Genomic DNA, 18,948 nt, shown 5'->3' with positions numbered 1-18,948 from the left:
TTTGTTTTCATCTGGTTTTATATTATTTTTATATGTGAAGTTTTGGGCTATGTGGTATAGACACATGGTTTCCAAAGTGGTACTCCTGTTTGGTAGTATGTGTCTAGTAAAATGTTTTTCAAAATGTCTTTGCTGTTGGGATCATTTTTGGCTATTGTTTTTATGTCCTCATATGATTTGAGAACTCTTTTTCTAGATTTAGCAGAACCAAGACTTACCATACCATATTTTCAGATGTTCCATACAAAGCAGTCCCGGTAAACGGTCTGCAGGTTCATAGCAGCCACATTCTCTATGAGACACCATTTTTATGCCTAAGCTGTGCAATTTCTGTGACAGTGTTTTGTCAGATAATATATCATCCCAGAGGTCTTGAAGCTCTCGTTTTTTCTGCTTTGGTTAAGTAGGCTGTAAAATACCATGAAACTGCAGTGGAATGGTCTGCAATGTACTGCACATCTATGTTTGCATTCCATAAGAGGGCAATGTTTGCATTGTTATCATTGATATATTTTGCTTCTTCTGTTATGTTTATGCAATATGTGTTCTTATGTGATTTACCTTTGACACTATGTCTAACTGCAGACATGAAGTTGTTTACTTGACCTGTTGCTGTAAATGGTCTAGGGAAACCAAAGCAGAATTTCGTGTAGTATTTTCCTTTGTTTTTATATTTGTGAGAAGGGTTCCACTTCTCTGAAGGGAGGAACTGTTTTATTACAAATAAAGTGTAGTATAGCAATGAAGCGATGATGGAAATATCTTGAAACATTAACAGTATCTAGAGAGCAGAGTTCTCCAGGTGTTAGTATATCTATATTTGTTTTGTTTTTGTTTGCTATGCGTAGGAAATCATGTGAATCTTCCCATGAATATTCTGCACAAATTAATGTAACAAACCAAGTGGGTGGGCCAAGGTTTCTTATCATACAACATACATCTCGTGACGTCGGACCAGTATTCTTTTGTACCACGCATGTTTGCTAACAGATTTGTAGTGCTTGATTGTAGAACCTCATCTTTTTCTTGTGCTTTTTGTAGTAATTGTGTAGCTGACATAGTTTGAAAATTGGTACCTAATTTCAATGTGTGTGCAACTCCATAGCATAGAGTTGCTAGTTCACTTTCAAAGAGTAGGTGGAATATGCATTCCACATTTTGTCTTCACAATACATTCGTAAAGAGTGGTATTCTGATGCTGTTATCTCAGTGGGTCTATCATCGTACCTTCGTCCTTTCCCATTAGGAAAGAGTAGAGGAAAAGCATGTGCTTCTTTACTTTTTTCCCATATGCTGATTGGTGATCTGTGGGTTTGTTGCATTTGGTACGTTTCCAGTACATCATCTATGGAGTCTTTAGATTGTAATGAATGAATTGTATAATGGTCTAAAATATTGGATACTGTCTAGAAATTGAAATTTACCAGTTTCTGGTGACTCTTGAATTATTTCCCTCAGGTTTTCTTCAATAATAATTTCTTTGTAGTATTCATTATTGTCTTTTAGATATTGCAAGGCTTGTCTAACTTTATGTAAGTCCATGAGTTGTTGCCACATTTTTTTGTCTTTTGTAGGTACACCATTTACTAAGATAATTAAAGATTTATCTATTGGACGTTGCACTCCCAGAGTGTGTACATTTTCTTTCAGATCAAATGATCTTTGATCAGATAAACTACTTTGCCATGAATTCCGTTCACTAATTCAGAGGGAGGTATTTTTGCTGTTTTTGGTTGAAGACGTATTATTGCTTAAAATGGGTGCACTGTTTGAATTATGATGCTCTCATATAAATTGAGTTGTTGCAGGGGTTTTGGTAGTGGGAATAATTCCAAGTTATGTGTGATAGCTCGTGAAGTAGTTTCGTTGTTGTCAAGTTTTGCAGTGCAGTAACTGCAAAGTATTAAGGGGTCAGTTATTTTGTATTTGTTTTCTGCTATAAGGTAGAGAGCTAATTCAAACCATTTGGAATCTTCATTGTCTTCTATTTTGTATGTTATGTCTACAGTTTTTGTGCTACTTTTATAAATAGTTCTGTGGCAACACACACACAGATGGTTTGTTACTTCAGTGGATGTACTTTTATATTTTAGTATTTCTTTTCTGTATGTGTGTAGTAGAAGGTTGCCATCTGTACAATTTTTGCTAGTCTGTTGTAAAGCTATTGCATTTTCTAAGTGGCTTTCACTTCCAAAATATTTTCTCTGAATATGCTCTATTTCTTCAAGTAGGTCTTTTGCTGTACCATGTAGAAGATTGTTATTTAAATTGGCTAGTGCTAAAGCAGGACTTTTAGCATAGTACAGTTTATAGACTGGATTTCTTATAGTTGAATGAAGTGTTGATATCATTTTGATATGACGGAGGGTGCTTTTGCAAATAGGTCCTGAAATGCAGGCTAATGAATGTCCTTGTAGTCCTTTGTATTTCCGCACAGGACAGGTATCTATATTTTGTAGTAGTTTTATTTTGAATTTGTCTTTGCCTTTCCCATACTGATTGAGGAACTGGCGTAAAGATTTGAAAGATTTTTTTGGCAATGTTACACATTGACGTGCAAAGCCATTTATACACTGGACATTTTGGTTCAGTTGAATAGAGAGGTGATACTGAGTTTTCTTGGAATATTTTTGTGAACAGTATTTCTTATTCCATTATGGTATTATTAAGTTTTTCATACCCACGTCCACTGCTATGTATGGCAATTGTATTTGTTTGCTTTTGTTTGAATGTTATTTTTGTTGACATTTTGTTTATTGAGAAGTCTTTTTTGTAGTTTAGTAGTTAGTTTTGTTAGTGGTTTCATTCTGTTTAAAACTAAAATAAATAACTTCCTTTTGAGAAGGATTGCACTGTCTACGAGGGCTTCTAAGATTCATTTTCTACGGTAAGTTATAAGGGTTGTGCTTGATTTCTCTCCTGTTTTTATAAGATTCTGAAGGACTCTGTGGCAGAAAAATTTTTGTAAAATGCTTTTTTGGTGGTTACTTGCCACTACATCAAGATTTATAGGAGCAGTGTTAGTAGTAGTGGTAGCTGAATTCTTGTTAATCACTTTCTGTTTCATTTTACATTTTGAAAGAGGAGACAAAGTTTATGTACTGGAAGCTTGTTTTTTTTCCCCTTAATGACTGTATTAGCTGTTTTGTTTGAATTTTTTGTACAGATTCTGCTAGACATGGATGCTTATTTTGGACGCTTTTATTTTGATTTGCTCTAATTCTGCGTTGCTTTCTACGGACTTGCTTTTTGGTAGGCATTCTTTGGGGTCTGTTGGAAAAAAAAGAAGGTATGGGTTGGGCTGTTGTGCAATGTATGTTTGCTGTGTGCATGAGTGTCTGAGTATGATGGTAAGGATGTATGTGGAGGTGTGTGATTGTGAAATGGCCAGCTACAACAAGTTGGGAATTCTTGTATTTGTGTGTTACTATAATGGGGTTCAGATGACAATACAAAGTAAGCTAGTGGTAAGGAGAATCACTAATACTAAATCTAATGGTATAGTATTAAAACAGTTATTTGTTCTGCAATACTGACATTCTAGGGGCTGATTTATGGAAGTTGTGTGCCGAAAAACAGGGATTTGTGTTCCATTCTGTCCGCACATCCATGTTTAACAAATGGGGAGTTTTGGGCAGAATGGCACATAAATCCCAGTTTTTCGGTGCACAAATTCCATGAATAAGCCCCACAGTGTGTTTAAGTAACAATTAGAACATTATGGTACTATTGTACTTACTTTTTGTACAGAACGAGTAGGTTTCATCTGAATTGTTGTTTGTACTTCTGATGCTGCTGCTTTTCAGGAGAGTGGTCCTCACTGCAATTGTAAAAGAAAGAAGTTAGTGAATATGTGTGTTTATAGCACTGTTGTTAATTAAGACGTTGATTGTTATGTTTTTGTAGTAGTTGTGTTTTTTGATAACTGAACATACTATGTGCATGCAGTTTCTTTTGCCTATGTGCAGCCTGTATATTTTACTTAGAATCTGTTAGTTGAACATGTTTTGAAAATTGGTATAATACTAAGCGTATGAAACTCACTTGGTTTCTTAATTCTGTGTTATTGGATGTTGAAGATAGAAGAAATAATTATATACTTATTTAGCTTTTTTATAAGATAAATGGTAGAAACTGTATAGAAAAGCATAGAATGTAGGAATTTGTGAACGTGTGCGTAATAAAGCAGAAGGATGTGATGTAGAGGCAGTGGTATTATTTCAGCTTGGAGCTTTTCTAATGATAGTGTCTATCTGTGTTAGTTTATAAAGATGCATGAACTCATCCTGGCTGTGTGTAATTTTATAATGCACTAGTAAGTGTTTTTTTTATACAATTATACTGTTATTTCTCCCATCTTTTAATATAAAATTACACTTTTTTAGATAGTTGTGTATGTCAAAAAAGAATTTAGATAGCAGACGGGTTTGGAAGTGACAGTTGATTATAGCAGATGGGAAAAATGATAGTAAGTTCATTTTATAGGTTCTACAGGTCACCCTGTTTATATGCATTTATAAGAGTTGTACATGTGCAAGAGTTGTACTGTGCAGGACATATGCATACCTATATGCATACCTATAGTTTGTATTCATGCATGTGGATATGCATGAAGCTGCAAGTAGAAATCTTGAAGACTTGAACAGTAGTTTTTGTAGTAGGTGCTTTCCAATGACATGAGACTTGTACTTAGAGTGATCAACAGTACATTTGAAGTGATGAACTATAGTGATGGAGTTATATGTAGAGTTCTTGGATGTGATTGGTGGATGGTTGTGTGACTGCTTAGCTGTATCCAATGAGGAAATGGCACAGAGAGTGAACTGGAAAGGGTAGAAGGGCTGTCCGCGGACAGGGCATGCAACATCTGGGGTTTTCCATCAAATCCAGCATGGAAAGGGGGCTGTAGGGATTAGCCAATCAGGTGTTGAGGTTGTGGATTTGTGTTGAAAGAGTCTGTGTGTAGTGAAGATGGCAGAGGCGGAGAAAGTCAGGGTGTTGGTGGTTGGAGATATGTTTGTGGATGGTTTGGAGCAGTATGCTAAAGGCAGGAATGTGGCAAAAAATGTTGATGTTGAAGGAGTGGAGGTGATGTGGAGCACTGTGCCTGATTTCAATGTGCAAGGAATTGTACAAGTTTGTGAAGATATGGGCAGGATGAACAGTCCCCATGTGCTAGTTTTGCTCTGTGGTGCTTTGCATCTGGGCTATGTCAGTGCCCCTACTTTGTTGGCAGCTTTGGAACACTTGGTTCAAGCAGTAATGAAAGTCCTTCCAAATGCCAAAGTTATTTTTTCTGGTTTAGTACCTAGGGCAATGAGGGGCAATAGTTCTGTTTTTTTTCCTCAGCAAAACATTGCTAGATGTGCAATCAACCGAGGTATGTTTTCTTTAGAGCTTAGAGATGGTATGTTCTTTTGTAATAATGAGAACATTGATTCCGGTAATGCTGTTTATTTTAAAGAAGATGGTATTTCTTTATCTTTTATGGGAAATACCATGCTGTTTTGGAATATAAGGGTTGCTTTGGAGAAGCTTATGTGAAGGTTTTAGGAGTAAAATAAACCAACAAAAATACAAAATAAAAGGTGTATCTCAAGCATCTGCAAAAATAACAAAAAAAAAGTATTTTTTCAGAGCCAACCACAAAGGGGAAATGGGGTAAATTATTTAAATTTAAATTCATCACACTCAGATTTTTCGATATGTCCGCGGACATGGCGGTTGTCCATGGACAGAGCATGATACATATGGGGATTTCGGGGTGGAGAGGCATGCAAATGAGAATGAGCAGAGCAAGGCACTGGTCAATAAAGTTTACTGGGTGTGTTGTGTAAGGAGACAGTTTGTCAGAAAGTATGTTTCCTGAGAGAAGAACAGATAGCTATGGCTGTGTGTTTCAGAAAACAGATTATCTGGATTTTGGGAGACTCATGTATACATTGGTTGGAGGTGCATGCAGAACGCTGTGGAGTGGCTGCACATCTTGAATTCCCTCATGTGGAAGTGCACTGGCATGGAGTGCGTGGAGTAAAGTGGCTGGATTTGGTACCTCTCTGTGCTACTTTTGTGACAAAGCGTCATCCAGGCATAATTATTATTCATTGTGGAGGGAACCGTTTAGGACATGTGTCTGGCATTTCTTTGCAATTTGCAATGAAAGAAGGACTTGGGAAATAGAGATAAATGTGGCTACGTACTTCTTTATTTGGTCCACAAATGGAGAAAGTGAGGCGCAATGTCAATAAGACTGTTTGTGCCTTTTTATTATTTTATTTTTTATTTTTTTATTTTTTATTTGTGTATATTCAAAAGAATTTTACAAAAAGAACCGAAGCAGTAAATTGTGCGATAACTAGCCAGGGTGGGACCCTGTGGCTGTTGTCATTTTCATCGTGTGTTCCAATATTTTCACGTTTGCCAGGAGCCAGGTTATTCTGTCTCCGCTGATCAGTCTATTCCACCAGGTGTCGTCGTCCCACCCTCGATCCTCCACAATTAGATGATTCAAGTAAGCCCATCTCAGGTTCTGGTTTTTCGGGCATGACAGAAGCAAATGTCTGATGGATTCGGTTTTAACAAGCGCTCAAGTGACAAGCGCTCGTATCAGATAAACCTCTGATCTTGGAATTTCGTTTGTGGCCACCAAGTTCATCCTTATCCTTAGAAGGGCATTCCGAGCCCACCTATTGGGGAATTTCTAAAGGTACTTCATTGGCTCGTTGATCTTACGGAATGTTGGAGGCAAGTGCTGGAGAAGTTTGTTGTTTGAAGCAGACTCCTGGGTTTGAATCCAGTCAAGCTCTTTCAATTTTTTAAACACTCTAGTTGGATGTGAGGTAAGGTCGGCTTCCGAGCAGACGACTGAGTTGAGTAAAGCCAAGTTTGCATCTTTCCATACTGCCAGCATTTGCACCTTGCCAGAGTTTAACTCCTTATTTAGGAGACCGAAAATATCATCACTCCCATCCATGAAGCATTTTCGGTACAGTCTCAGGGAACTAATGTCAACTGTTGTCTTTAGAGACACTAGGCTCAGTTCTCTCCGGATAACATCTATGGACGTTGATTTTGGAAGGGACAGGACCCCTTTCCAAAACACACTTTCCAGTTTCAGCCAGATTTTACTTGGAATCAGAGGCATGGCTTCGGCTCCGTAAGCGATGGAGGGGATGACTTTCTTTCTGTAGAAATCGATCACAGGGATACAAGAAAATGTACCGAATTTTGTGTCAATCGCCTTTCCTTGAGGCGTCAACTTCTTTATTCTAAGTTGAAGGTTTGCCTGCGTTGAACTTTCTTGTTTGGTGCTGTCTATCAGGACTCCAAGGTATTTGTATACTGTGACTTTCTCGATCACGTAGTCTTCCAGATACCATTTAAAGTTGTCTGCGTTTTTTTTCTGGCCGGACTCCAGGGACAAGATTTTGGTTTTTTCTTTGTTTATTTTTAAGTTGTTCTTAGACAAGTAACGCAGGAGGTTTGATAATTGCCTCTGGAGGCCAATCTGGGTCTGGTCGAGTAGGATGAGGTCGTCAGCACACAATAGATGGCTTATTTTTGCTGTGGACAGGGAAGGTGGAAAAGTCCTTGACGGATCTTCTGAGATGCCATAATCACCAATATAGGCCAGAAACAGTGCTGGAGCGAGGGGGCAGCCTTGTTTCACCCCTCGACCCGTCTGTATTTCAGATGACAAGTTGCCCATTTGTGACAATCGGACCCTGAGGGTGGTTTCTGAGTGGAGAGCCTTGATTGGTTGCAGAATCTCCTGAGGGCACCCCCAGCCTTCAAGTTTGTACCAGACGCACTGCCTGTCGACCAAGTCAAAGGCTTGGGAGAGATCGACAAAGGCCACAAAGATCCTTGGATTGCCCTCCAAGACCTTGCTTTTCAGTACACTGATGGTAAGTATGTTAGCCGCTGTTCCCACATTTCTTTTAAAGCCCGTTTGAAACCTGTCATTACAAGGGGCCTACTTTGACCAGGCATCAAATCTTTTTAAAAGAAGGCTCCCGTAGACTTTCCCAATGCAGTCCAAAAGGGCTATAGGGCGGTAATTTAGTGGATCGGTAATGTCACCTTTCTTGTAAATTGGGACGATAACCGCCCTCGTCCATGATCGAGGGAGCGATTCCTGGGCGGCACACTGCGCGAAGATAGCCCGGATAAGTGGTGCCCATTCGTCTGCGTTTTTTTTCAAGTCTAAGTTCGAAATTCCATCCGGGCCCGTCGCTCTGGAGTTCTTCAGGTTTTTAATTTGATCTCTGATTTCCACCAGGTCATCCAATTTCAACCAATTTTCGTTTTTCGATTTTGAATCAGGCAGGCCTGTGGAAAGTGGAGCTTGAAAGAGGGACGAGAAGTGACTGATCCATTTTCCTTCCGCCGTGGCGTTGATGGTCGTGTTGTTTAGAGAAGGTGTTAAAGTTTTTAGCAGAGACCGGAAATCTTTTGCTTTATTTCCGCAGAGTGTTTTTAGCATGGATTCAGCGTCCTGCTGGTACAAATTGTGGCGGTGGTTTTTTACCCAGTTTGTGTAGACCTTTATTTCTGACTTTAGTTGGTCTTGATTTTGTGGGAGGGACCCAAGCCGCCGTTTCAGTCTGCGCAGTTCACGCCTCTTTGCAACCAGTGTTGCATCAAAGGAATGTCTCGGAGCAGTAAGTGATGGGGCCGACGTTTTTGATTTGGCCCTATATTGTAGAAGAAGAGGTACGTAGTCCAAGAATCTTTTCCACCAGAACGTAGCCCCAAAGCATATTTTGCAGACAAATCTGAGACTGATTTCGTTGTCAGGTTCAAGCGATTGCCTCGTGAATTTGAGTCAACCCCTACCACATACGGTGCCGGTGGATTAAAATGGGATTGCAGAGACATGGTGAGCTGGTTATGGTTGCTCGCTTTAGTTTTGCGAACCTCAAAGTCTTTTACCTTCGAAAGAAGGTAGCGCAAGGCAAAAATGTAGTCAATAGTGGCGTGGTGAACACCTTGCTCCCAAGTGGGTGAACTGTCAGCGTTGGGGAAAACTGAGTCCAAATTTTCTATTTTTCTTGATGCCATCAGTGTTGACCACAGGCTCCCTCTTTTTGCGGCAGGATTCGAAGAAGAAGATTTGCCCAACTTTGTGCGGTGGTCCGAGCAGTGGGCGTTTAGGTCACCGCAAATGATGATCGAAGGGACCTAATTGGAAGCTTGGATTTCATCTACTAGATTTTCCATTGTCGCTAAGTATGACTGTTGGTTTATGGCTGCTGGGTTCCAGTAGGTGTTGATAATTGCGGTTTGAGAGGGCCCGCAATTTGGTTGATCCGCCCAGTCAAATAGTACTGCCAGGATTGAAAGGTTGGAAAGGAGGATGGCCTTGATCTTCAGACCCCTCCCCTGCCGATAGGCGATGAGAAGACCCGATGTCGGGCGGCCCATTAATCCTTTATTTGCTGGAGCCAAAATGACGTTGTAGCCGTCCATAGCAGGCGATTTCTCGAGCCATGTCTCTTGTAGGCAAATGATATCACAAGCAGCCAGGTTTGCATCGCTCGGCATTGTTAGGTGCAAATGACCACGGGTGTTCCAAGAGCAGAGACGGAGGGGGGGTGAGGTTGAGTCGGCAGTCGAAGTGACCGAAAGCCCTCTTGGCCGACCTGCGCATTGCTATTTTTTTTTGAGTGTGAGAGCCTTTGGGAGCCAGGCCCACAAACTCTGAGGTTTGTCTTTTGGCTGATTGATGCTGTCCGAGAGGTCTTTGTTAGCTGAGCAATGTGTGGCGTTACTCGGAACAGTGGAAGTATCGGGTATAGATGTCACCTTTACGACTTTCGATTTAGCCGAGTAAGGCCCCTTGCATTCAAAGGTTTTCTTTATACCCAGCGGTTCAGATTTTCGGTTTGAAGACGCGTTGATGGAAGCGGAGGGCTTCTGAATGTGGCTTTCAGAAACTTGCTTGGGATCGGAGTGACTTTTCCTTTCACTCCTGTTTTCGTTGTCACGACCTTTGACGTTTCGTCTCAAATTACACCCTCGGTCTCCTGACTGGTGAGAGTGAGATTTCTGATTTTGGTTTTCCAAAATGAAACCAAGGAATGCCAAATCCTCTTCAGCTTGAACGATTTCCTTTTTTGCACTCGTTGGGGCAAGGTAAATATAGGCTTTTGCTCGGAAGTTTGAGTGTTAAGGGTCCACTAACTGATGGTCAGCCGATTTAATTCCACGTAGAGCTGGTACGAGGCTGAACGATGCAAGTAATCCTCTTCTATTTAGGATTATGTCGTCTTTGTTTTCAGGATGCTGGACCAGCTTAATAGGAGACGCTCTTACGTATAAGTTGGCTTTTCTGTATTTTTCGGTTTGTCAGGAAAAGTGGGAATTGGGTGTTTCCCTCTGTCATTTGTTTTTCCACTCGAATGTTTGGAGCTTTGTGACGTGGAATGCCAGTCAGAAACCGAGGCGCCAACCTTTTCTCGCGCTTGTTGTATGCCGGGGATCCGCCTTGTGCGCTCTTGGACCCCGGGGGACACAAATGACACAACTCGAAAGTTAGGGGAACTAGGGAGCTTGTGTCTGGACCCCTGATGTATTTTCTTCCTGCGATCTTCCAGGGTGCTGAACTTTGGGGATGATTCGTCTTCTGATGAATCTTCAATAGTGTTCAAGTCAGCCAAAGCGCCCGGAACCACTGGCGAAGCAGCAGCGCGACGCCCCCGTGCTTTCTTTCCTTCCTTCAGTTGTCGCTGGGCTTGAGGATCATCAAGATGCTGAGAAAGGTTCATCATGTCCGCCTCTGCCAGAAATTCCTCCGTTGAACGGGGGGAGGCTTTGTTCAGGTTTTGTGTAACCGGTGGTAGAACTGAAATTTGAGCCGTACTTTGAGTTGCCTCTGTTCTCAGGATTGGAGTAAAGATCCGCGGGGTAGCTTGTTTATCTTTTTTGTTTATTTTTTGGACCACGCCTCTTTGTGGGTGGAGGTCTGGTCTCGTTGGAGAGAACATCGAATATGCACATTCATCTGTACCCCCCAGAAAATGTTGCAGAGGAGGCAGTGACGGTGGTTCATCTGTGATGTCAATTACTTCTTCCGGTGTTGATCTGTTTACAACCGCAGTAGTAGGCCTTTGAATAGCCGAGGTGGAGGCTATGGTAGGAGGTTGTACCAGCCTATTTTGACCACCCGCCCCGACTTCCATCTGATTTTTTGAGTGAACTTCTGCGAAAGCCTTGTTTCCTTTAACTACGTCCGATTTCAGGCTTGACAATTTGCCATCGAGGGCGGTGATGTAGCCTTCTAAAAAGGTTAATTTTGAATACATCTTTGCTTGAATCGAGGTATGGTCTTTTAAGGACTCATTTATCCCCTCGTAGAGTTTAATAAACGGATTTAGCGCTATGGTGACCGCTGACATAATTGGTAGAATGTCCCTCTTGTTTTGCGAAGGAGAGTCCGTTTGGTACACTGGTTGATGCGTGAGGCCTTTCGGGTTTGAAGTTGTTGTTTGACTCTCATTTAAAAGTCTTCTTACTACAGGAGAGGATGCTAGCTCTAAGGATCCACGTCTGATTCTGTCCGAGTGAGTCGGTTTATTTTGAAGGTCTGATACAGACGGGATTGCTGCCTTATGTCGGTAGGTGCTTGGCATGGCGCTTGCGGTGTAGTTTCAAGCATCCGAGCCTTTGAAGGTGCCACCACCCTTTGGTCTAAGACTGTTGAAGGGTGAATGGAATGGGGCCGCCTTGGGCTTGGGCGTCCCGGCGTGTCTTTGTTGGTCTGCTTGTTTGAATGAGTAGAACCATGTACCGTGCCAAGTGTATTTGTTAGGTTGACCAGGACTGGTTTTCCTGTGAGGATCAAAGGAGACTTATCATTATAATTTGTCGGTGTAGTTTGGGCGACTGCGCCCTTGTCACTTGGTTCAGCTGATAAGACTTCGCTAGGCAGGTCAAGAAACGGTTCCTTCGGGGATTGGGCCCACGGCAGCCGAGTTGGAGAGATTTGAGCCGTTTGCGGCTTTGAGGCGTCTTTCATCTTTGGCAGCTGATCTGGCGCCGGGGACCTTTTCCTTGTTTTTTCTGGGGGTTGACACGTTTTAACTGCTTCCAAGATTTCCTCATCTGTGAGGTCCACTTGTCTGCTCCGCGAATCCGGAGCGAAGGCGTGAAAAAAGTCTGTAACTAGACTTGCCACTGAGGGCTTTATGGACTCAGGATTCCATGGTTTTTTAACGGAGTGGCCGCTAGGTTTGGTTTTGTTCGACGCTAGACTTGTAAAGATTTTTTTTTGTGTTTTTCGCTTCAGCAGGCCTTTTCTTCTGAGAAGACGAGATTTTCTAGAATCAGATGCCTCCACCTCCTTCCAGCAACGTTTTTTTGGATTTAAAGTTTCTGTGCCGGAGGAAGGGCTCATATCCGCAAGCGGAAGTAAAATGTGATCAAGTTGTTTAACAATTTGAGTTCCCTCGCCCCTCTAGTCCGCCGGAAGGCGGGGGCAGGTTTCCTCCAGGAGAATAGGGGCTGGCGAGTCCGAGCCCAAGTGGACTTGTGCCTCAATTTGTATCAGAGAGTTGGCGACAGTAATTTGGGGACTTTGTTCAGTTCTCAGGTCTCTGTTTTCCCTCTGACCCACGAGGAGGGGCGATGGTGGCGTTTGCTTTGCCGGGGGCGGGGGAAGAAGTCCCCTCCCCCCACTACTCTCCGCACTCGCTACTTCAGCGGGAGCCGCCTCCTTGGCGTCTTCAAGCTCCTCCCCCTGAATTGGGTCCGATTTGCGGGCGGCTGAAGGGCACTTTGCGGGCTCCCCGCTCACGGGTCTCGGTCCTCCCTCCGGAGGTATCCCAGGCTCGGAGCTGTGAGGGAGGAATCCGCGGCTGCAGAAGAGACAACGGGAGTCATGGCGCCACCGGACCGGGAGGTGAATGGGGAGCTGCGGCGCGCTGTGTGTCATCGCGCTGAATTACTGTGTCAGCCTGAATTCCTCGCGCCATTGTGGCGGGGATTTTTCTTGCGGCTGGATCTTTGTTTTCTTTACTTTCGGCCCGCCGCCGAGGGGGGACTTGAGATTGTAGTTGGCAGTGTGAAGAATCCGAGGTAAAGAGGCTCATGACGCCTCGAGGGTGAAGGTGTTGTTTTTGGGCAATTTGGGGCCGAGCGCTTCTAAGCAAACGGCCCTCCTCAAGATCCAAAGAGTCTGGCACGGTAGCAGAGGCAATGTCCAAAAGTGGCGAAGTTTCAGAGACGGTCGCCATGGCAGCCATGCACAGACTGCCAGAGACTGCACACTCACAGCCACACCCCGCGGCCCGCTCCGCGGAATGAAGGGTTCTTGTAGGTACAGGAGGGTAGTAGCACCACCCACAGCAACCGTAGAAACAGTAGAGAGACTGCCAGAGACTGCACACTCACAGCCACACTACGCGGTCCGCTCCGCGAAATGAAGGGTTCTTGTAGGTACAGGAGGGTAGTAGCACCACCCACAGCAACCGTAGAAACAGTAGAGAGACTGCCAGAGACTGCACACTCGCAGCCACACTCCGCGGTCCGCTCCGCGGAATGAAAGGTTCTTGTAGGTACAGGAGGGTAGTAGCACCACCCACAGCAACCGTAGAAACAGTAGAGAGACTGCCAGAGACTGCACACTCGCAGCCACACTCCGCGGTCCGCTCCGCGAAATGAAGGGTTCTTGTAGGTACAGGAGGGTAGTAGCACCACCCACAGCAACCGTAGAAACAGTAGAGAGACTGCCAGAGACTGCACACACGCAGCCACACTCCGCGGTCCGCTCCGCGGAATGAAAGATTCTTGTAGGTACAGGAGGGTAGTAGCACCACCCACAGCAACCGTAGAAACAGTAGAGAGACTGCCAGAGACTGCACACTCGCAGCCACACTCCGCCTTTGTGCCTTTTTAAGAGATGTTGGCATGTCCTCTTTTCACAATGAAAATATTATGTTTTGTAGCACATACATTTTGCGCAGAGATGGAGTACATCTTACTTATGCTGGCAATCAGTTTTTTCTGGGAATATACAAAATGCATTGCAACCTTTTTTGTAATTATATTAATACATTTTGCAGTAGGTGTTAATCATTTGAAGTTTTTGAAACACAAGAAACACCACCAAAAGGCTCTTTTCAGAGCCACCACTTCTTCCCATAGAAAAGTGCAATGGTTCTGATAGGGCAGCAACCCCCAAAAAATGTAAATGCCCGCAGACTGTCCGCAGACTTCAAAAAAATGCACAGGGCCCTGCACTATTTATTTGTTACTTCTATTTTTAAACTGTGAAAGGCGCCTCTGTAAAGAGCCTTTTTTTGGGGGGGGGTTTTAAGCATGGCACACAAAGAAAGGAGGGGAAAGGTGGGTAAGGAAGGGACACCAACCATGGGGATAAGAAAGGGCAGGTGGAGAGAGGAAGATGTAGGGTGGGCCTTATTCGGGTAGTGGGCAGACCTTTTCGTGCTCCTTGACCGCAGTCTCGAAAGCACTCTGAAGATTCTCCCCCCTGCAGAGTACTGCGTCGCAGTACATACACTGCATATTACTGCATACATTATATATATTGTGCCTTGTAACCTGTCCTAAGCGCCCTCTTACTCCCGGGTCTGGATCGCTATATAAATAAAATAAACAAACAAACAAACAAACACAATATTGTGACCCTCGAAAGGTAAGGGTCAACAGCATCATGAATGGCCTGTGAGGCAGCTGGAGGAATGCGCTGTCCCACAGGAGTGTCTCTTGTGGTGACAGGAGCGGAAACAGAGGATGCTGTAGAGGAACTCAACCTACTACATTTATTACAAGGTAAAACCTTGCAAACGGTCCCATCATGGAATGACCTTAGGTGTTGCTTCATTGATGTCAAAGCTGTATGAGCCAGGCCTCCCATGACTCAGTACCATGTGGCACTGATTGCAGATGACCTTATTCGCACAAGCCTTTGTCACTCCATCAAGAGTGGTAAAAAACCGCCACACCCAAGACTCACAGCGAGTGCTGGTAGTAGGGAATTCCACTACCTCATCCTCTTCATGCTCGTCATCCATCTCCTCTGCATCCTCATGTCTGCTCCCCTCTGCAGGCCCTTGGGGAGGGGGTGGTGGAGGAGGGGGTGGGGGTGGAGATGAACCTGAAGCAGCCATGGTTGCCATCTGCAGGACAGCAGGCAAGAGTGAGCAGCAATGCAGTAAATGCAAGAAGAAGCAATGCTCGGTCAGGTAGCCAGAAGCACAATGAGGAGCAATTGTAGGGTGTGGACTTTTATAGGGGTGCTGGTGCGCGGACAGATCGAACACCAAAAAAGGCTCAAAAAGTTCCAAAAAGTATGTTGATCGTCAGGGACATTGTCTGGGACATGTGCAATGGTGAACCTTTCCTGTAAAAAACTTTGGATTGTCCAAAAAAGTACTTTTAAAGTGTTCGTGGACCCGGACAGTGTCCGCAAATAAAGACACACGCTCAGCGTAGGTGCGGTCACATGATGACGTTGAGGACACGTTTGTGAATGGAATGGCTGTTTGCAGGACACCAAATGTGCAGGGACAGTTGTGCACATGCACGTGGGTTTTCTACGGAGAGTGTTCCGGTCCTCAAACTAATTAAAAGTGTGATACATGTGCGACGGACAGTTACAGATAGGAGCAATGTTTGTAGGACCTATGAGTGTGGTGCGCATGTGCGTAGATGTTCTATGGACAGTAGGGACACTCCTATTTTAATAACGAACAGTACAAACAGGTATTGTGTCCTTAGGACACCTCCATTTTGGTTAATTACGGACATTCCGGACATGGAGTGTGTTCTAAGAACAGTTCCATCTTGATTGTGGACAGTACGGACAGGTATAGTGTCCTTAGGACACCTCCATTTTGGTTAATTATGGACATTCCAGCCATGGAGTGTGTTCTAAGAACAGTTCCATTTTGACTGCGGACAGCACAGACAGGTATAGTGTTCTAAGGACACCTCCATTTTAGTTAATTACGGACATCCCGGACATCGAGTGTGTTCTAAGAACATTTCCATTTTGATTGCGGACAGTACGGACAGGTATAGTGTTCTTAGGACACCCCCATTTTGGTTAATGGCGGACACCCGCACTGTCCGCGGACACCTTAAGTGCCTTTTAAAAAAGAATAAGACACAAAGGAATGAAGTAACAACACAAATAGGGCCTCATTACGACCCTGGCGGTACAGGGTTAACGGTGCAGTAAAAGGTGCCGGCGCCATTTACCCCGTACCGCCTCATTACGAGGTCCCCTCGCGGGACCCTGGAAGTAACGCCCGGTCAAACCAGGCGTGCTTACCGGGTCCCGCGAGGGGAAGAGGGAGCAAACAATGGGCCAACTCGTAATGGCCCGTTGTTTGCTCCCTCTCCCATTCCCATTCAGCCCTATGGGGGCTGAAATGGGAATAGGGAAGGACCGGGTCCGGGTCCTTGGAGGGAGGAATTACCGGGCCTTCCGAACTCGGAATGGCCCGGTAATTCCTCATTCTGTGGACTCGCACCCCAACGCGATTTCGGCGGCAGCCATGCCGCCAATAGCGGCATGGCTACTGCCGAGGTCGTAATGAGGGCCATAATATTTTATTATTATATACAAATATAACATTTATAAACGAGAGGGGGAAGCAGAAACTGACACGAATACAGGGGAATTAGGGGTTTGGAGAGGATGGATGGGAGGGGATGAAAGGATGGAAGTCTCATCATAATGTTTTTCTTGGTGGTGAGGGATTGGGGATAGTTGACTGGGACATGGAGAGGGGGAACAGGTACATGTGGGACAATGATATTTAATGTTTTCTTTTATGTGGTCCTCCACAAAATGTTTTAAAAGATTGAAATTTCCCATTAGCATATCCATTTTCTGTTCCATTCACTGCAGAGCATTTTCTAATGTCTCTTTTGTTATATTATTTTCACTGTTTGTGTGGTCTGTTAAAAACAAAATGTGTTAAGTACACATAAAGGAATGGTTATTACTTGGCTTATATAGAGAAGTGTCTACCATTAGTATCACTGTCTGAACATTTCCCACGTGATGAAATGAGTGAAAAGTACTGGACATTTCTGTGTAAAAAAAATATATTACTTTTAGTGTACCTAATACAGAAATATATAAGAAAAATGAAGTTTACTTACTAGTTTCTGATAGGTTTGTTTGTTACTGTTGTGTAGGTCTATTGTTGCTTCTTGCTGTTCAGTTTCTGTGAGGTAATTATGTTGAAGGCATATCTTTTTTGTTTTGGTTACTAATATTCCATTCTAGTACATATGCTATTTAAATGGACGGTTCATGTCTTACATATATAGGTTCCACTTCTTATTTATTATTACATATAATGTGTTCATGCGATGCTTTTTGAACTTGTTCAGTGTTTATATGGCATGATACAACAATCTAAGATACTCCCTGAGTTTTTGGGTAGTGTTGAGGTTGTCAGTGTCCATCCGCGGACATACGCACAGTCCGCAGACATCAAAATCACTAGCAGGGGGTTCAGTATATTCTATGTTACATGTATATAAAGTAAGGGAATCCTAGTAAACACCTATGAAATTCACACTATGTATATCTATATTCAGTAAAAAAAACTTTGGTAAAGGGACGTTATGGTTAAGTTGCACTACTAAAAACCTATGAAATTCAGTGAAAAAAACTTTGTTAAAGGGACGTTATGGTTCCGAGTAAAACCGAAAAACCCCTCAAATTTGCCAGTTCTGGTAAGCTAAGCTACCATCTACCATAACTCGAGCCACCACCGTGCACTGCTAAGACTAACACCCTGGACATCAAAGATGACATCACAAATGTCATTGTTGACATCACTGATGACATCACATGTGCATTTACTTTTCATGAAAAGTCTGTACAAGGGGTTCTCATTGTAATGCTGATAAAGTGTCAACAGCCATTGGAATACATATCATGAGGTACGTAGTGCATTAAGCAATGCAGTGATACAAATAGCATTCTATAAGTTCTTTAGTATACTAAGATACTCATGTAAAAACATAGGAATTGTGTGGAGCATACATGATGGAGGTGCAATATTAATAACCTTGCCATGTTGAATAGTGAAATGATAAATGCTTTCTTATTAAAGTTTTGTGTTCCCTGAAATATTTTATGAGTAGCTAATAAATCCCAATTTCTATATAATTGCATTATTGCAAACAAAACAGAAACAGACAACAACACATTGAAATATGAGCATATACAGGGAAAATGAAGTAAATAAAAGAGCAGTATTACCAGACAATCTTCATAACCTAACTGATTATCTTCATGCACAGAAATGATTCCTCTGCTTCAAAGCTACTACTTCACTATGTGACTGGACCCTAAGGTAAGAAGTGTGAATACAATTTATACAAATATGAGTATATGCAGGGAAAGTACAGTAATAAAAAAACAGCAGAACTATAAAAAAAAATGTTGATAACCTTACTGACCATCTTCATACATACAAAGCATTGCTGTTTTCCAAGTCTGTGTTTTCCCCTATGCATTTGTTTCATATGCTGTGAGTGAACCCCAAGTGAATTACTGTAAGAACATATTTTAAGTATAAGTCTACAAATATAGAACTTTTTTAGTTCCTGACTGTTACTGACCTAGATATGTCAGTAAAGCAAAAAAGAAGGAGACAGATATGTGATGTCATCAGTGATGTCCTGGTTGTTAGTCTTAGCAGTGCACGGTGGTGGCGCGAGTTATGGAAGCTTAGCTTACTTCAAGCGGAGTGTGAAGCAGAGCTTATTGACTTTTTACTCTGCACGTTCGATCTCCACAAACTGTCTTCACATATGTATACTGCAATGTTTGAAATCATGCTATAAACCTACCATGCTTCAGTTCACACTGAATGAGCACACCTGCCTGCATATCTCTGCTCACTATTCTCAGCCAGCCTAACTCTCTAGCCCCTAATGCAAATGCCTAAGCCCCTA

Source organism: Ambystoma mexicanum, chromosome 6q (genome assembly GCF_040938575.1).
Source record: "Ambystoma mexicanum isolate Mex_15411 chromosome 6q, UKY_AmexF1_1, whole genome shotgun sequence".
Classification (NCBI taxonomy): domain Eukaryota; kingdom Metazoa; phylum Chordata; class Amphibia; order Caudata; family Ambystomatidae; genus Ambystoma; species Ambystoma mexicanum.
The sequence above is the reverse complement of the archived record's forward strand: the minus strand, read 5'-3'. Positions refer to the sequence as shown.